The sequence below is a fragment of the Lithobates pipiens genome, unplaced genomic scaffold (assembly GCF_037356315.1).
Source record: "Lithobates pipiens isolate NorthernLeopardFrog02 unplaced genomic scaffold, aLitPip1_a1.2 Scaffold_8, whole genome shotgun sequence".
Lineage (NCBI taxonomy): Eukaryota > Metazoa > Chordata > Amphibia > Anura > Ranidae > Lithobates > Lithobates pipiens.
Genome location: NW_027507903.1, coordinates 160,879,614 through 160,899,582, shown reverse-complemented (window position 1 = coordinate 160,899,582; position 19,969 = coordinate 160,879,614). Strand labels below are relative to the sequence as shown.

The following is a 19,969-nucleotide window of genomic DNA, read 5'->3' as shown; positions in this document are numbered from 1 at the left end:
GAGGCCTGTTCTGAGTGGAACCTGTCCTGTTAAACCACTGGCCACTTGGCCACTATGCTGCAGCTCATTTTCAGGGTCTTGGCAATCTTCTTATAGCCTAGGCCATCTTTATGTAAAGCAGTAATTCTTTTTTTTTCAGATCCTCAGAGAGTTCTTTGCAATGAGGTGCCATGTTGAAGTCCCGGTGACCAGTATGAGAGTGTGAGAGCGATAACACAAAATTTAACACACTTGCTACCCATTCACACCTGAGACCTTGTAACACTAACGAGTCACATGACACTGGGGAAGGAAAATGGATAATTGGGCCCAATTTTGAAATTTTCACTTAGGGGTATACTCACTTTTGTTGCCAGCAGTTTAGACATTAATGGATGTGTATTGAGTTATTTTGAGGGGACAGATAAATGACACTGTTAAACAGGCTGCACACTCATTACTTTGTTGTCACATGAAAATATAGAGTAAAATATTTACAAAAATGTGAGATACTGTATATATATATATATATATATATATATATATATATATATATATATATATATATGTTTGGGGTTCTAAGTAATTTTCTAGCAAAAAAATTGGAGGCTGTTAATGCTTTACACACTTTGATAAGTGGTTGATTTCTTTTCTGATCAATCTCATCTGATAGGAATCTATAGGATCTATAGTCGAAAACCTATTTGATCAATATGCCACACACAGGGAAGTGGATTATGATTGATAGTTAAGATATAATTGTAATTTATCGCATCTCTGCATCCGCCATGTAAACTCATGATGCAGTCGCTCAAAATATGTTAATCAGGAACAAAGTATCAAAGTATCTCAGTGCTGCCAATCAATGCAAAGAGATCAATCATTTTCCACCAAAGCTAATCAAATCATTTGGATCCTAGCAAAAATCAAATCATTTGGATCCTACGCAATCCAAATCCAGTCTAAATCAATCGGAAGAAGAAGTTATGCTATGCTATTATTTGCGGATTAGGTTGTTATGACTGCACATCATTCTGATAAGAAATCGAAGCATGTGCAGCCACTATGATGAAGTTAATCAATTTATCTCAGAAGAAACAGAAATCAACACAATACAGAAATAAGGCTCACTGTGGCTTATTTAATGAACACTGCAAGCATTATGATTAGTGCAAAATACAAACTTATGTGCTTAGTGCAAAATATAATAGAATTGTATAGTCTTATGAATGATTTTGAGAAATAAAATTTGGTCAGCTGATTGGACTGTAAGATTAACACCGAGTTGACCTTTGTTTCATTAGACCTTTAGGGCTCTTTCACACGACCGATCCGTTCAGGTCCGCCTGTCAGTTTTTTAGGCGGACCTGAATGGATGCTCCATAGAGGTCTATGGAGCGTCAGATGTCAACGGTAACTTGTCCACTGACACCCGACCCGCTCTGATCCAAAAAAGTGTGACGGAGGAAAAACCTACTTTTCCATCCATCTGCGGATCAGATTGGGTGACGACGGACTCTGTGGTCCGTTGTCATCCGATCTCCCATGGGGAGAGCGGCACTCTGACAGGTCTGTCCCTGCACAGTGTGCAGAGACGGACCTGTCATCTTCCTGCTCAGCGGGGATCGACGGAGCGATCCCCACTGTGCAAGCAGATGTCCACGGGGCGGATCATCACTGACCCACCCCGTGTGAAAGAGCCCTTATTGAATGAACCAATCATGTCAAAGTCATTCATTATTTTCACTATTTTTCGTATTGGTTGAAATTCATTTTTCTTTCTTTGGCCCTTTTATCGCAAAGCTCCATACAGGATTGCATGTCACTGTACAGCACTGCAGCACATCACTCTGTTGTACAAGGGCATTAATGGAGTGTCACTTTTGTACACATAAAATAAAGTTAATTGAGGAAAAAAAAGGGTGCAGTGTCATGCGCTGAATGGCGCTACCACAGCCAGAACAGACAGCTGCCAGATTTTGCAAACGGGTAATTTTTCTCCTTCATTGATGTGTACTGAAGAGGCTGCACTGGTGGGCACTGATGGGCACTGGTAGGTGTCACTGATAGGTAACACTGATATGTGGCACTGATGGGCACCGATTGGCAGCACTGATAGACACTGATAGGTGACACTGCTTAGTAGTAGTGGCTGTCAGTGTGTTGGACCAATGTCCCATTTACACAAGACGGTAAACAGCTTATTTCTTCTCCTTATGCTGTCAGCGTGAGGGAAAAAAAGGTGATTACTGGCTTGTGCTTACATCATGTGATCAGCTGTCATTGGCTGACAGCAGATACTGTGGTAAAGGGCTGTAATCAGTGATCACAGAGCACACCACATCGTGAGTATTGGAGGACGTCCATGTATGCTCTCCCGGCAACTTAAGCCCACGCTGTAGCCATCTTTCGGTTATAGTGCAGGCATCAAGTGGTTAAGATAACACTGAAAAATGAATTTACTGTTCTATGTTAAAAGAGAAGCATGGGTTAAGCTTTTTTTCCCCCACCATACTTACCTAGGTGGATGCAGCATCGGTCCAATGATGCATCTGTCCCCCAGCATCTCTACACTGAGAGCCAAGCCATCCAACACCACTGATGGGTCGGTTCTCTTGGCTCCCCAAATGGAGAGCTGCTGACTGTCAATTAGCAGCTCTCCTGCTCTGCTCATCCAAGATCACTGGAGCTCTGAGCTGTGGAGGGGCAGGGAGTGTCTGTCTCAGGCTCTTAGCGGCTCACTGAGAGGCTGAAACATGCATCAGTCCAGGCACCTGGCGGGCCCAGACTCCCAGAGTCGGGATGATGGGGTGTCTGGACTGATCTGTGTTACATCAGCAGAGAGGGGACTTCAGACCTGGTTCAGAGGAGTGCAAAACGAATTGCCCTCCTGTGACCCATAGGAGAAGCCCAGGCAAATGAGCTCAGGCTGGACTTTTCCTTTAAGGGCCGCTGGAGTTTTTATCAGTTCTAGCAGGCCGTAGCACACTTAGAATTGGATAATAAAGACTAAAAGATCTGTTTAAAAGGGATTACCAGTCTGCCTAGATCCCACCTTCAGCTTGGGGCAGGCATTGGACTTTAACGCAGCTGCATCACTATGGAGGTTTTTCTGCAGAAGACTGGAAAGGAGGCAATTCTGATGTTTTATATTAAAGTGCATTTATTAATGTTCTTTGGTATTGACGTTACTATTCATTTTAGCTTTATCACATCTGTTTGGCAATGTACACTGTGATATTCCAACTTTCATCCTGTAGTAGCAAGATTTAACCCAACTCATGACTCGTATGATAGTTTTTTATTGTCTAATATTTCCTGACTTTTATAGTGCAAGCAGAAATAGAACATAAACAGCACAGATGACTTTGAATTTAACCAGCCCTCCCAATTCATTTTTCCCACTTCAAACTTGACTGATAGCCAGAGGAGCCTTTTCACCCAGATAAGACAAGGCATGTCACACATATATAATGGCCTGGCTTCAGCTTCTTCAGTAAGCCTATACATAAATAAACCAATTACACTGACATCTATTCACCCCTGGGGACGCCACAGTGTTTTTGGCAGCAGCCCCACAGCCATACACGTCCATGAGATAAAATCTTCAAGACAAAATACACACCAGTCATTCAGCTCATCACATTTTATGGCCTTTCTAGGAACAGTAGAGCAGCACAGTGAATTAAGCTGTATGCCAGGGGACATGTTCAAAACTTTTACGCAACTGTCATATGCAATCTGAAACTGAAGACTTGTTTCTGATCTCTAGTTTTCCAAGTCATATAACCTGGGTTTCTTTGGATCAGGATACAATAAAAAGACATAGCATTCATATCCATCATAGCATCATATATTTCAAGTGTTAACTTTGAATGTGGTGTATTTGCTATATTGTTCTACTGGCTAGATGTGCAGGCATTGTTTAAAGTGGTTGTAAACCTCTGAAATGAAAAATTAACAATACATATCCCGCCATAATGTTTACTTGCCTCTGTTCAATGCACATAAGGTGTTATTTACCAAAGACAAATCCACTTTGCACTACAAGTGCACTGCAAGTGCACTTGGAATTGCATTCGCTGTAGATCCGAGGGGGGCATGCAAGGAAAATAAAAAACAGCATTTTGCACATGATTGGATGATAAAATCAGCAGAGCTTCCCCTCATTTCAGAGTTTCCCCTCGGATCTACAGCGATCTACAGCTACTGCACTTCCAAGTCTACTTGTAGTGCAAACTGGATTTGCCTTTCGTAAATAACCCCAATAGTGTGATTTCTGTCTTCTGTCTCTTTCCTCTGCTATCTGCATGAGTCACTTCTAACATGCCAACACCAGACAATCCTGAGAGATGGCCCCACCTCCTCCAGCATACAACAGGTGATTGACAGATTCAGCTGTGCATGTTTTCCTATGATATTGTGTAGAGGGGGTATGTCCTTTCCCTCCACTCGGGTTTCAGATTACATTCAGCTCCGTGCTCTATGTTGTGCAGTGTGTGACATCAGATCCCCATCCCCTGCCTCAGAAACTCAGAAATGCTCTGTAAATGCTGTACTTTGTTTGGCTGTAGAGGAGAGCAGGCCCCAGATAAACAGGTGCAACTTATGTAGGAGCATTTGTTTCTTCTCTGTGTACCACCTAAGGTTAGTTACTTAAATGAATATATATAAGGGTTTGTAACCACTTTAAGCAGAATCAAACCAATGAAAAACCTTACCTTTCATACGAAAAACCTTGCCCAATGGTTGTCTAACCATGTTAGAATTGTTTATTCCAACAGTATTTGCTGTATCTCACGTCCAATTTTACCTGGGTCTGTATACACTTTTGCTCACTTAATCTATTGTTAGCCCTGGAAGTAGAGCTAACAAGTTTCACTACTACTACATCACAGTAATGGAGACTATTTACAAACTCAGAATTCTTTGAGTCAGAATACTGGCATTCTGAAAGCAAAAACTCTGTCAATGCCAGGTCCCTTTTTTTCCATCCATATAGAAACATACATTATGCCTCAAGGGTCTAGTCATACATTTTTTCACACAAGATTCACATATATTGCTAATAGTAAGCTGTAAGGAGAAGAGCCCTCTGATTCCTCTTGTACCAAATTGTATGGTAACTGTAATGTCCGCCTTCATTTTGTAAGGCACTGCGCAAACTGTTAGTGCTATATAAATGCTGTATAATAATATAATAATAATTGGAATCAATAGGGAAACGTGAATACTGGATAAAAATTGTGTTAATGTTGTGTGAAAATATCTATAAATAGACTCTTTTTTGTTAAGACCATAAAGGCTCAGACAGAGGTTCTCCCACGCCACACTATCCAGTTTAGCTTGAGTTATACCTTAATGATAAATGTATGTCATGTAATAAATAACTAATGAATATATCAAAGGGAATGCATTATTTTTATTTTTTACATTTTCTTTAGTTATTATGATTAGGAATTAAAAATACAAATTTAAAAATAATTTTTATTTTTTCAATCAAACAAAAATGAAATATTACACAGAGTATCCACAGTGTAATCATTTATCCTGTGTCATGCAACCAAATGGGTAACTTGCCACTGTGTGAGATATTACACAGCTAAAAGGAACTACTTCCAGCTGGATAGAAAACTTAGAAGATGGAATCTAGAATTGAAGACTAATGTACACAGCAGTGGGAGTTGTTGACCTTTGAAGTGGATAGCAGTTTTCACATGTAATTCAGTAACACAGAAGAAGACTGTGGCAAAGATCATTAAGGCTGTTTGGGTGGTAAAAGCATTTATGGCACATGACAGAAGTGGTATTTATTTTAGCTGAACACCTTAAGGCTAAAGAAGCTGAGGATATTTACCGAAAAATACCTAGTTTATGCACACATATCTTTCACATGATTGGATAATTCAACACAATTTTTGCAGTGAAGAATCTTCAATTCTTCTAAATCAGCCCCTTCATCTCTTATTTTATGGAAAAGTGATTCTTTTGGTTGAATGACACAAGACAAGGACGTATTGTGAGAAAAAGGTGTATGATATGTATTTTGAGGTTGTGTCTGCTACACATGTAATTGACAGATTGGTGGTTTAGAGACCTTGATTCTGTTGTTCTTCCTAAAAAAGTATTTGTCAGGCAGTGGTCCAGAGCACAGGAGACCAAGGTAAGCCATGGGACCAGGACTGTGAATTGGAGGGGGCAGAGAAAGGAAAAATCCCAGAAACCCATGATAATGAGAAGACAGTTGCAGCTAGAACTCTATATCTTTGCAATGACCTACACTTAACATACTTGGCAGTCATTTAGTCTTTTAAGGCCTCTTTAATTCTTCGTAATGTTTCATTAAAAAGACTGCATTTGTGGGTCATCTTATTACACATTTTTGTCCAAGTCATTTTTCAGTGCTTAGATTAGGATCTAAGGGACTAGTTAGAACATCTGGCATTTTTTTGGGAGGGGGTGTTTTTTGCGTTTATTTTTACATCGTCACATTGGGGAGATGTTCCTTCACTTTCTGCCCGAGAAATAGAAGATAAGAGTAATTTCCACAAAGTGACGTAAAAACAGAACAGGTGTCTCTGAAGATATCTGCTCACCTTCTGTTGTGGTCACAACTATATAATTTTAGATTTGTATAAATTCATGTCCAGGTAAAAATGGCCACCAAGACAAATAGAAAGGATGAGAGTAACAGACAGTGATTATAACCTGACACAGGCTCCAAACTTTCCCTACACCATCCAAAGTTGGAAACATATTTGCGGACATCTTACTACCAAATATAATGACAAAAGCTGCAACATGCCCTAACCTACCTTACTTAGAATAGACAATGTGTATAGTAAAGAATCACCCCCTTTAAAATAATCACATGTTGTTGCTTTGCAGCCTGAAATTTAGACAGATACAGTTTTTATTTTATCTAGCTGTATTTACTCAGTGCAACTTAAAACATCCAAGGGAAAGATATAGTTTGAAAAAGATCACCCCCTTGTGTCAGTATTTTGCTGAACACCTTTTGCTTTAATTACAGCCTTTATTCCTACATGCCAAATGTGCCATATTTGGGGAGTGCTTAACGCAGAACGTTCCCTTTTGGGTAGAGCTCCGCTTTACTAATCAAGACTTCACTGTGCTTCTACGCATTGATAAAGCCTTTGAATTTTTTTGTATCCATCTCCTGACTTGTGTTTGTCCACAACTTTATCTCAGAGATTTTTTGACAGTGCCTTGCCCCCCATAGTTGATAGTTTGCTTCAGTTGCACTGCCAGGGAAGCTCTTATCATGCTGAGCTAATCAAAATGACTACAGCTGATCACTAAGTCAAATGGCTTTGTGTGCCAAAGGTTATTAGCTACACATGATTGAGTTTACAAATATTTTTTAGGAGGGGGTAATCCTTTTTCCAACTCAGTGATTCTGTTTTTGAATTTTGACATGTTGGTGTTATATCTTTCACTTGAATGTTAAATGTTGTGTAGCACTAATCCTGCTGGTTATTTTTGGGGTTACCGTTACCTTCTGTTCGCCTTGTGGCATGTCTAGGGGATGTCCCGTGGTAAATAGCCCAGTAACTTGAGACTGACAAGTGACAACAGATCTACTTGAATGGATTTAATTGCAAAACTCACTCAATTGAACAGTCTTTCAACTTGGGATCAGAGGGTTGGAAAGGAAGTTCAGGTACTCTTAGTGTCAAAGTCATAACGATGAAGAACTTGCTTACTTTGACCGCATCCAGAGAATAGCCATTTACAGCTGGATGATCACTCAGGTTGGACAGTCCCTCTCTCACAAGGCCTAGCAGCCAAAAGGTGCTTACTCAGGAACAAGTCTCTGCCACAGACGTTGTTGTAGAACATACAAAATAATGTCTCTGCCACAGATGTTGTTGTAGAACATGTAAGGAAAATAAACTTGAAACGCTTGTAGGATACCTGGATCTTTCAGCCTGCTTGGCGAAATCCACAAGACCAGATTCTCTCGGTTACTTCAGCCCTTCCAGGCTCTTGTTAAGAAAACCAACCTTTACATGGTGTACTTCTAAAGAGTCCTCCCCTGGAATGCTTGAAGTACACTGGGTCTCTTGCAAACCGGAGACGGTACCCAACCACCTCAGAATCCTCCTTTAGTTTCCTTGCCTCGGGCTAGCCAGCCCCGAGACAGCAACCTCGGCTGGATCTGCACCCCAGGCCATAGCCTTCCTGGGGGCTGGTCAGGAGGACCAGGACCATGAAGTCAGCACCTCATACTGGACCGGAACCCTGAACCATGTGACGTCTGCATCTTAAATAGCAGCAAGAGAGCCACTCCCAATGACCTGACTCCAAAAGAGAGTAACTTAAGCACCTAACCAGACCATAGTTCCACACCTGCCACAAGAGACAGTGCCTCCTGTGGCAGGCTGAACATCTCACAACCCAGTCAGACTTGGGTCCAATTTAGACAAATAAACCCAAACCAAACTGCAGTTTAGGCAAAGTTTAACTTTGAAAAAAGCATAGCACGTGCTCTTCAGGAGCCGCCGCTACAGTTGCATATAGTAAACAGTAAATATAGCTGGATAAAACAAAAAACATGTCTGTCTTCATTTCAGGTTGCAAAGCAACAAAATGTGATTAATTTAAAGAGGATGATTCTCTATACCCATTTTAAACTAACTGCAATGTGTCATCATGTATTTTTGGGATGAAGGAAAAAGTTATACAAAGTGATATGATTCCTTAAAAAGCTATAGGCATTTCCTTAAAGTGTATTTTAAAGTGCAAAAAAAAGTATTTGGTACTTGACTGTGTTACCTGCACACTTCTCAAACTTTTATCCTTTTAAAGACCGTAAAAGTAGAAAAATGACTTGTTAATCTGCCAGAAATGCACTCAGTTCTTAAATGCTGTTGTGCACTGACAACAAGCAGCATTTTTGTGAAGTTTTTTGAGTGGTGTCAGCCCTGTCCAGCATTCTTTTAGTAAAATAATCAGACCCTCCTTCTCTTCCATCACTAGAAAAAGTTAATCCTTCTGTAGTCTCATGAAATGAACTAGGTGGGATAATTTCTCCTGTTGGGATAACAAAGCAATTGTGCAAAAGACACAAGGCTCTGGATTCCTGACATAGCTAACAGGTATTTTTTTGCACTTATCAAACAGTTATAAAAAAAATATATATATATATATATATATATATATATATATATATATATATATATATATAAATATTGTATTCATATTTTTTATTTTTACTTATGTGTATAAAACACTAGGCCACTCTCTATCAGCCCACAGGTAAGGCACTGTAAGACTTTTTCAAGCTGATGTTTCTTTAACAATATACCCTTTTTATATAAACTGGTTGTATATTGTTGCCATATGTAATTTTTGTGGAGGTGGGGGGATAATACTTGGGTTCTGGTGCTGGTTACAGTCACAAAAAAAAAAAAAGACAGGCACTCATACAACACTAAGCAATGGTAGGGCTTATGCTGATTATGGAAATGTGCTAATTTGCATATTATCAGCCCGCTCAGCTTCAGATATACTTGTTAATCGGTTATATTTATAGTGCTCAACAGCTCTGCCTCTTGGAACTATAGAAACATTTTAGTTCACATCTGTCCTCTGAGTGTCTTGTGAGATCGGAAGTACACATCTGTTATTGAGTTTAAATATATGTTTTTGTTTCGTAAAGGTAAAAAAACAGACATTTGTTTAAAATATCTATAAGTAAAGTGATATTAAGACCAAATGCAAACATTTATTATATTACAGCTTACCAATTCTTAAGGCCCGTACACATGATCGGACTTTTTGACAACAAGCATGCAAATTAGCTGTTTTGAGGCAACATCCAAACGTGTATACGCTCCATCGGACAACATTTTTCAGTTTTCATTGGACTTCTGAGGGCTGTGCAAGCGGACAAACTTTTTGACAACATAAGTCTGATAGAGCAAAGTCCAATCATGTGTACACAAAACCATCGAACTTTTGTACAAAGTACAAATACGCATGCTCAGAACCAATGCAAAAGATCAGACAACAATACAGAAGTTGACCAAAGGTGACGCCGGAGTAATTAAACGTACTCTTTTGAAGTGCCGTCAGTACGTTGAAACGTCACTACGTTCGTGTTTGTTCCCTAAAAAGTCTGATCGTGTGTATGCAATACAAACTTACAGCCAACGCCCTTTGTACAAAAGTCCACAGGAAAGATGGTACAAAGTCCAATCGTGTGTATGGGGCTTTAGATGTGATGGCTGCATTCATTTTCTTTTTAAAGCTTTCTTTGTTTTATTTTCACCTGGTGATCCTGCCAGTAAGTCTATGTTTTTCAAAAGAACAAGCTGCCCTGCAGATGTAGCAGTTAAAGGGTTGAGACAAACCATTTAACCATGACAGGGGTGCTTACAGCGGTCAGCTTTTTTTTAATTTATGTAAAACCAAAGTTTTAACTGCCTAAAAATGTTAGCTGGAGTTCAGCTTCAATTGTATGTTCAATATTCAATATATTCAGTATTCAATAGTGTATCTATATCTGCTAGTACATCTGACACTACCCTCCCCCAGACTGACAATGCTGCTGTCCAAAGGTTTCTCTGTTGCCCCTTTATCTAGAGTGGAGGCACCCCTGTGATCACACAAATACAGGAGTTACTGGCCAGATCACCAAAAACAAAGGGAGAAAAGCCGAAAAAAGAAAAGTATTCAGCAACCACATCTAATGATTGGTAAGCTGCAATATAATACAATTTTGGTTTTGGGTTTGGTACTGCTTTAAGATGGATTAGTATCTCTCATGTATTTAAAGAGGAACGGAAGTGTGAAAGCTGTGCCCAAAAAAAAGACAAGCAGAGGACAATGGACTAGTTGTCACCAGTATTGCCTGAGGTTTCCCTGAAGCTGGTCTCTTCCCCATTACAAACCATGCCTCATTCTGCACTGTGTATCTGTTTGAAGGTTCCCATCCTGGTAGAGACAGGGCTTTACTTCCTCATGTCAGAACCTCCAGCAAGTAGAACAGTGAGCAGCACAGTAATGACATCACCAAATCGTATCCAATCTCCTGAGACTGGCAGCCACAGGCAGATCCCACACTGCAGATCTACAACCGCTTTAAGACAAAATATATATATTTAGGGTACTGCTAAGTACAAATAACCTTCCCAAATGTTCCCCCTTAACAAGGCAAATCTTTACTTTTTTGAGTTCAAGAAAGATGCAGATTAGAGATGTTTGTATAGTTCAACTAGCTTGATAGATGTTCACCAAAAACATAAATTTATAGTTTGTTTTTATCATCTTCTGTTTTCTTTCATTTTTTTTGTCTAATTTAGTCAAGTGGAGCAGCTCAAGTCATAAAGCAGCACAAGTAGTTGCCCTGCTGTGAGGAGTTTTAGCATGAATAATGTAAACTGAAATAAATCCTCCACAATCTAACCATCATTGTCAGTTATGATGCTGTATATAATAGATTTGTATATAGAAATAAATCAATTTCACGTTGTAATATGAGGATATACAATAATTCTTTAATAACTAGCCCTTACTTTATTTATTTTCTTAGATTTGTAGGAACTTATATTTCTACTGTAAATAAACGTTGTACTGTAGTGTTACATGGATATTTTATTGCTGTTCATTTGCAATGTGCATCAGTCGAGTAAAAACTATATATCAAGCTGGAAACATTGATGTCCAGTTCTTAGGGGATAGTAAAATTGTCATGTTATTATGCCCTAAGAACTGGATATCAATGTAATGTAAAGTGTATGTAAACCCTAAAAATGAACTTGTCTCTTTTGTTTCCCCTTTCTGTTAAATATACTGTAGCACCCTCCTAGGTAGATGCTAGGATTTTTTAGATCTCGTGCTGGCTCAGTGTTCAGTGGAGCTGTGTGTATTTTTGTTTTAAGGGAAATTTAGCTTGTCTTACTGTAACTAGTGTAGCTTTAATTGTTGTGTCAAGTAAATTTAGCTCAATGTCAATGTAACCAGTGCAGCTGCCTTTGATTAGCTAGGTCTGTTCAGTGGTCAGCTACTACTAGTTTGACTGCCCCCTCTGCTTTTCCAGGGAGCTGTAGAATTCTCTGTGTAGCGACCATAACCCTTTCTAGGGTGGCCTTGACTTACTGGTTACCTCTGCTTGGCTTGTTTTTCCACGTCTAGGGGTTCCCAGGGTTGATACCCAACAACTTGAACTCTGACACAAATAAAGTCCTTTTTGAAAGGTTTTATTTTGCAGTGATAACATCCAATAACACAGTCTCTCATGGGAACAGAGGGCACGGGTGAAGAACTCCGGCACCTTGAACTGCAGATCTAACAAAGTATCTAATTCCACCCAGAGAGTAGCCACTCACAGCTGGATACTTCAAGGCTGAACAGATCTCTAGCCAGAGATCATGGCAGTCAGCACGTTGATTCAAAACTTGGAGCAATCCTATGAATGCGTACAGGTTGTAACTAAGGGTGATCAGAAACCCCTTTTCTCAGTACCTGGAACTTTCTCTGTCTCCTCAATAGTACTGGAAAAAGCGTAGATTCATCAATGTCCTTCCTTACTCAGTAATCAGGCACTTCTCAGGATGCCGCTTGTTGGCCCTCCTCCGAAGAGTCCACTCCCGGTCACTTCCACGAGCTGTGGTGCCCCTTCAAGCCAAGAGCGCACCCGGACATCTTAAATCCTCCCTCAGTTACTGCGCTTCGGACCAGCGGGTTCCGAGACTCGGGAACGAATGGATCCCTACCCCAGACCAGATGGGTCTATTGAGGGTAACTAAAAGGAACAAGTTGCGAGATGTCGGACACCCCATGACTGGGACACCTCACGAGGCCACCCCGCTCCTGGAAAAAGAACAGATCACACGGGCCTCACAAACTCCTCTCCCTAAACATGTGACCCCAACATCTTAAGTACCCACTCCCCCCAGACTCCTCAGCGAGGCCTGGCACTCCCGCTGATTGGCTCAGAGAAGGCTAATACTCAAAACGTCCAACCAGGCCTAGTTCTGGCCTGTCATGTGCACCTCACCACACACATGACCAAGCAGAACTTATAACATAGCCCAGCCAAACTGATGTCAAAGTCAACCTACATAATTAACCCTCAGAACCCCTACTGTTCTGAGGCAAAAACTAAATTTACACCTGTGTGACACTTTAGCCAAAATGTCACCCACTACATCTGCAACATAGGTGTGGGGCAATTCAAAGAGCAGTATGAACATTTACACAGCCCTGGCCAATCCCTGGGAGCATGACCCTGAAGGCTGTTGGGAGTCTATATAAATTCTCAGAGACACAGAGCTGGGGGTCTTTTCCCACAGTGGATCAGTCCAGCCTGAAGGGCTTGCTTCCCTCCAGGGCAACACTGACATGTGCCTGCTGTTCTTGAGGCCTCAGTTGGACAACTTGATGGTCTGGATGCTGAACTGACCGAGGGGCTGTCTTCTGAAGATCTAGTCTGGTATCACAGGAAAAAGGTGTCATATGGATGTTGAAAGGAGGAAACCAACTTTTCCTCGACATTTGTGGGTACAGACTGCTGTTAGAGATCTTAGAGATTTTTAGGCTGCTGCCACCCCTCTTGTGCTAGAGAGTCAGCTGTGTGTTTGACCAAAGGAGACATGGAATGGTGTCCTAAAGAGCTTAGTCTATCTAGTTCTTTATGAAGGGACTCTGGTGCTCTTGGTGCTCTAAAGAAAGAAGCTAGATTTTAACTGCTTCTACTGCAAGCCAAGCTCACATTTTGCTATTGCAAGGACTTCCAGAAAGCAGTTTACTGTTGTCAACTTGTACATAGTCCTGTTTTTGGAGTATCCAACTAAATTCCCACAACCCCATCCCAGCTACATCAAACATTATAAGAACAAAAAGAAGAGCCCTAGACTGTTTTTTGAGGCAAAGAGTGAATGTAATCATGTGCCTGGCTGTGGGGCAATCAACTGGGAAAATAATCTGGGCAATTTCCCGCTGTTCCTTCAAGGGTAGCGCTACCATTGACATTGTTTTGTTATAGCTTTTCAATAGGTCCAAAAAAAATACCTGTTGCGCATGTCAGTAATTCATAGCTGTCTTGTGTCCACTGCTCCCCATCCTTTGGACCACATAATGGTTAGCCTTTATGTTGGGGGGTAGTAAGAGTAGGTGGGTGTGAGCAGTTCTGACAAAAGAAAGCTTAGCAGGGCTAACAACACTCAACCCTGAAAAATGATATGGGTTGCCAGCCCATAACAGGACTTAGATGAATGAGTTCATTTTTGGCAAATCAGCAGGTATTTTCTTGTGCTTGAAAGGGATAAAACTTGGAGAAATGTGCACGCATTACAAAGATGTAGTGCATGTGTTTTTTGTTTTGTTTTGGGGGGGGGGGGTTTCCCTTACATACACCTTTATGTTTCAATATTTTTATTGAAAACGATTTACAGTAACAAGTATAACAGAGAAACAAGTGCTTATCCATGGGTTATCATTTTAGCAAAAGCAAATGGCTGTACAGAATGAACTAACAGAAATAGAATGGACCATCATCAAATAAACAAAAGTTGCAATAGAATGTTCTCAGGTAAATATTCTGGCATAAAAAGATAGCAATCATTATCAGAAGAAGGAAAACATAAACCTGACCTGCAAGAGACCAGCTACAGAGCAGTTCTGGTCGATAACTTGAATCGCAACCAGGTATGAAAAAATACAAAAATAAATACACTATAAACGGAAATAGGGAGGGGAGGGTGGGAGGGAGCTAATGGGTGGGGAATTTTGGGAAGCCCCTTATACATATACCTGAGAATACTGGCATTAATAGAGCCATATAAGGCCATAAAGACAACCTAGTATAAATTAGAGGAACCAACAGAAAAGAAGGAGAAGAGAGATCAGAATAAGAGGAAGAAAGAAAAAATAAAAGGAAGAGAGAAAAGCAAAGAAAAGAGGAACAACCCGGAACCCATCAGGGAACAGTAATATATTTGATCTATGGATTCCATATTTTATTGAACTTCTTAGTATTATTATGAAGTATATGGGTGAGTTTGTCATTGACCATGATCCAATTAAGTTTACTTTTGATATAATCAAGTAATTACCGATTGTTTCCAGTGTTTGGCAATAGTAATTTTAGCCGCCAGTAATGTGGCCAGTTAACAGGTGATGAGCTGGGCAGGAAGCCAGACATCTCTGCTCCCGCTCGGCTTGCTCAATCCCAAGGACAGAATTCAGTGGACGGTGGTCTCCTGTACAAGTAGGGTCACAGGATTCATTTCGAGGACGCCTCCTCTTTTTCACCATCTTCAAAGCTTAAGAAGAGAGGAAGACTTCTGGCATCCAGCCCAGCTCTTCACCTGTCAGCTGGCCACACAGTGATCTGGACATTGTGACTGTGTTATGTGTTAAGTGGGCTCTTTCTCATGGAGTGTATGAGCTCTTTCACATTTTATTTTGTGAGTATATAATATGTTGTTTTTAATACACCTGAGGTCTGCATCCCTTCCCTTACATTTGTCTCCACAGGTGGAGCTCCCTCTCCCTGATTTCAACAGCACTCCTCCTAGTGTGTAGTAGTTGTGTGGGCCTAGGTGTTGGGCTACCCGCTCAGTAGTTCACATTATTTGTTGATTGCTGTATTTAAATTTATATTTATAATTTAAGGCCATATTCATGTCACACATAGCCTTTTGGTTTGTTATGGTCAATCCAGGGAGCGTATAGCGCTGTGAGCCGAACACCCTCCTGGTGCAAGACTTTTTTTTGTTGTTTTTGGCGTTGTCTGGATTCCTGCAGAGCCTGGACTGGGCTTGTGATCCCCAGGAGACATAGGGCCATAAGAGCTTTGGCCATACTTCTCCTTTGAGACACACACAGTTGGAGGGCCATCTAGCGACTCACTGACCTTTAAAAACCAAAGAGTATTTTGTATCCCAAAATGCTTAGGGTTTAAAAAAAATTGTATTTTCAAGTGTCCTAAACATGCTTCATGCCAACTTTGTGTTTTTATATATGGAATGTATAATCAAACATACTATGGTGAGTTAGAAGCAACTAAAATACACCAGATGCACACCGGTTTACAGCAAAAGATACAGCTAATATTAATTTAATAATTCTAAATTTTATTTAAAAGACGTTACTGTCCTTCACAATATTTGGGAAGGAAAGATTGTAGCATCTGTCCATTTACCCGCCATGCTCAGATGCAGGCACAGGCTTCTTTAATTTATTTTCCCAAACTTCCCGAAATAGATACGTTTCTCTTCTTCCCCTCACTCATCCACTCCCAGTGGCTACACCTGATGAGGCAAAGGTAGCCAGGCAAGTGGTCTGCCACCAGATGGGAGGTCCACCATTGTCAGAACAAGTGTGTGGGGAACTGGGGTGATGCGTTGTCCTTGGGCCTTGGATCCAGCTGTTCTACTGTATTACGAGAGCCACCCTGGGAAAGGGATGCTGCCTATGAGAATAATTGCAATGACTTTGCTCATATGATGGCCTCCCCTTTGCACACAAGGCACACGCGGAGCGCACTGTGATCACCCGAGTCACTGAGACTTGGGTGATCACAGATCCAAGTAAGGGAGTGGTCCCGGCCCCTACCATGTGATCAGCTGTCAGCCAATGACAGCTGATCACGTGTGTAATCAAAAGCTCGGTAATCATTTTTCTCCTCACGCTGACAGCATGAGGAGAAAAAAAGCTTACCACCAGTTTATGTGCAAGGGACATCGGTCCCGAAGAGGAAGGAGGCACATCTGCTTAATCTGTGCCTATTAGTGCCCACCAATTCCACCTTATCGGTGCCCATCATTGCAGCCCATCAGTGCAGCCCATCAGTGTAGCCTATCAGTGCCCATGAATGCAGCCTCATCAGCGTACAACAATAAAGGAGAAAAATTACCTGTTTGCCTAATTCAACCCACAGAAGACCCACAGAAAGGGGCCGAATTACACCCACAGAACACCCACAGGAAGGGGTACAATTCCACCCACTGAAAGGGGTATAATACTACCCTCAGAGAGGGGTCTAATTCCACCCACAGAGGACCCACAGAAAGTTGACACTATTCCACAAGCAGTGTCAGCATAATACATCACCCGTAGGGAGGATAAGTTCGGCCGAACTTTGGCTGCGAACACGAAACAATATACGGTGTTCGGGGCAAATTCGAAAGCCGCCGTAACACCGTTAAAGTCTATGGGACACTAACATGAAAAATCAAAAGTGTTCATTTTAAAGGCTTATATGCAAGTTATTGTCATAAAAAGTGTTTGGGGACCTGGGTCCTGCTCCATGGGGACATGTATCAATAAATTTTTTCGGGAGCAGTGATTTTTTTTAATGCTAACTGATCGCTGCTGTAATGAATTGTCGGGTCTCGGTAATACAGATAAAATTGCGTAGGGGTCCCCCTAAAATCCATACCAGGCCCTTCGGGTCTGATATGGAGATTAGGGGAACCCTGCACAACTTTTTTTTTAAATGGCGTAGAAGGGAGGCTTGAATTTTAAGAGGAACCCTGCGCCAAAATAAAAAAAATGGCGTAGAGGTCCCCCTCAAAATCCATACCAGACCCTTATCCGAGCACGCAACATGGCAAGCCACAGGAAAAGAGGGGGGATGAGAGAGCACCCACCCTTCTGAACTGTACCAGGCCACATGCCCTCAAAATCGGGAGGGTGCTTTGGGCCCTTTTGGGCCCCCAAAGCACCTTGTCCCCATGTTGATGGGGACAAGAGCCTCATCCCCACAACCCTTGCCCGGTGGTTGTGGGGGTCTGTGGTCAGGGGGCTTATCAGAATCTGGAAGCCCCCTTTAACAAAGGGACTCCCAGATTCCGGCCTCCCCCTCTGTGTGAAATGGTAACGGAGTACAAGTATTAAATTAAAAAGATATTTCACTTGTAGTCCAGTGAAAATTCTAACGTGGGGAAGAAACAAAACTACACGCCGTTTCTTTCCTAGCCTGTGCCGTTAATCGCGGCTCCCGTGCTCATGTGCGGGAGTGACGTCACGTGGCTCCAGCGAATCACAGAGCCGGAGTAAGCAGCCCGGAAGGAAGAGGGGCCAGAAGATGGATGCTGCCTACACAGGGGACATCGCTGGATTCTTTTGCAGGTAAGTGGCACATAATGGGCTAGAATGTGATACATACTAGCCCATTATGCTTTTCATTTGTAGGCTTTCCAGACAAAAAAATAGGAAGTAAAACCCATCACGGTTTACTTCCTCTTTAACAGCTATTTTCAGGCAACAGAGTTCCACATGGAAAAGACACAGCTTGATTCACCATGCATCAGGAGTCATAAATTTGAGAAGGTAGTTAAAATTTAATGCCTCCAAAAACAAATTACTGTAAAAAATATTAGATTAAAAAAATGTTTTTTGTAAAAGAAAAAAAACAAACATGTTAAAATCTAAAATGTTATAAGGAAATGCATTTATACAACCCTTACCCACCGACACATGCGATAAATTACCGCATGAAAAAATGCAGTAGTTACCCAAAAAAAAAATGAAAAATTACTGCATTCGTTATTTAATGCTAAACTCTTAGTGAATTTACTGCATGCATTTTTGTACTGCATTTTATTTGCTGTTATTTAACGCTTAGTGAATTGATGTTAATGTTACCCTGAAGCTGAAGGCCTATTTTGTCAATTGATCTTATTGTGTGAGAAAGTAATTGTTTGATTGGGAACCCCTCTGATTAATTCTCAATCATCCGTGGTGACCAGAGCTGTCAGTAAGGGTGTAAAGTGTCAGCTGGTGGCTTTCAGGGCAAGATGTTTAACTGCTTGGTGCCTGCCCACCATAAAATGATGGTGGGGCGTTGCAACTCTCATTCTGGGATGCCGCCATATGACAGCGCCCCAGAATGGCCGCGCTCTCATGCCAATCGAGGCCGCGTCGTGTTGCTAGGACACTGCATGACACCGATCTCTGTAAAGAGCCGCGTTCGCGGCTCTTTAACCATGTGATCGGCTGTGTCCAATCACAGTCGGTCACATGTAAACAAGGAGATGCCAGTAATCGGCTCTCTTCACCTCACACTGACAGAGTGTCAAGAGAGGAGAGCCGATCAGTGGCATCTCCTCACAGGGGGACATCTAGGGATGTGATCATCAGTGCCCTGATTACAATAAATAAATACAGTGTCAATAAACAGGGCCCACCAATGCCAGCATACAGTGCCCACCAGTGGCAGCAATCAGTGACCACTACTGCCCACAAGTGCCACCAATCAGTGCCCATTAGCAATGCCAGTCAGTACTGGCAATCAGTGCCGCCTATCAGTGCTGCCAATCAATGTCCATCACTGCTGTTGATCAATGCCCATCAGTGCCACCCATCAATGCCCATCTGTACAACCTATGCATGACATCTTTCCATGCCACCTATCCGTGCCCACCAGTGCTGTCTATCAGTGCCCACCAGTGCCGCCTATTAGTGCCCATCAGTGCCACCTATCAGTGCTCATCAATGACACATATCAGTGCCACCTATCAGTGCCCATAAGTGCGGCATATTAGTGCCTCCTCACCGGTGCCACCTCATCAGTGCCCATAAGTGCCGTCTCATCAGTGACCATAAGTGCCACCTCATCAATGTCCACCAGTTCAGCCTATCAGTGCCCATCAGTGCCGCCTCATCAGCACACATCAGTGAAGGCAAAAAATGACTTTGTTACAAAATTTTGGTTATTTTTTTATAAAAAATAAAAAACCCAGCAGTGATTAAATACCACCCAAAGAAAGCTCTATTTGTGTGAAGAAAATTATAAAAAAAATAGTTTAGGTACAGTGTAGCACAACCGCACAATTGTCATTGTCAAGTGCGACAGCTGAAAGCTGAAAAATGGCCTGGGCAGGAAGGGGGTGTAAGTGCACAGTAGGCAAGTGGTTAATAATTTATATCCAGCATTAGTCATCAAGCTGGTGAATGTTAACCACTTGCACAGGGAGGTCAATTTTGCCACTTTGCTTATATGGATTGCCATATC

At 41.6% G+C, this 19,969-nt stretch overlaps 1 protein-coding gene across 1 annotated transcript in view; it reads left to right on the top strand.

The window, feature by feature from the left end:
- The window catches only part of GRM3 (glutamate metabotropic receptor 3), a 402,987-nt gene that overhangs the window by 324,627 nt on the left and 58,391 nt on the right, over positions 1-19,969 (top strand). The gene's annotated exons all lie outside the window — the stretch shown is intronic.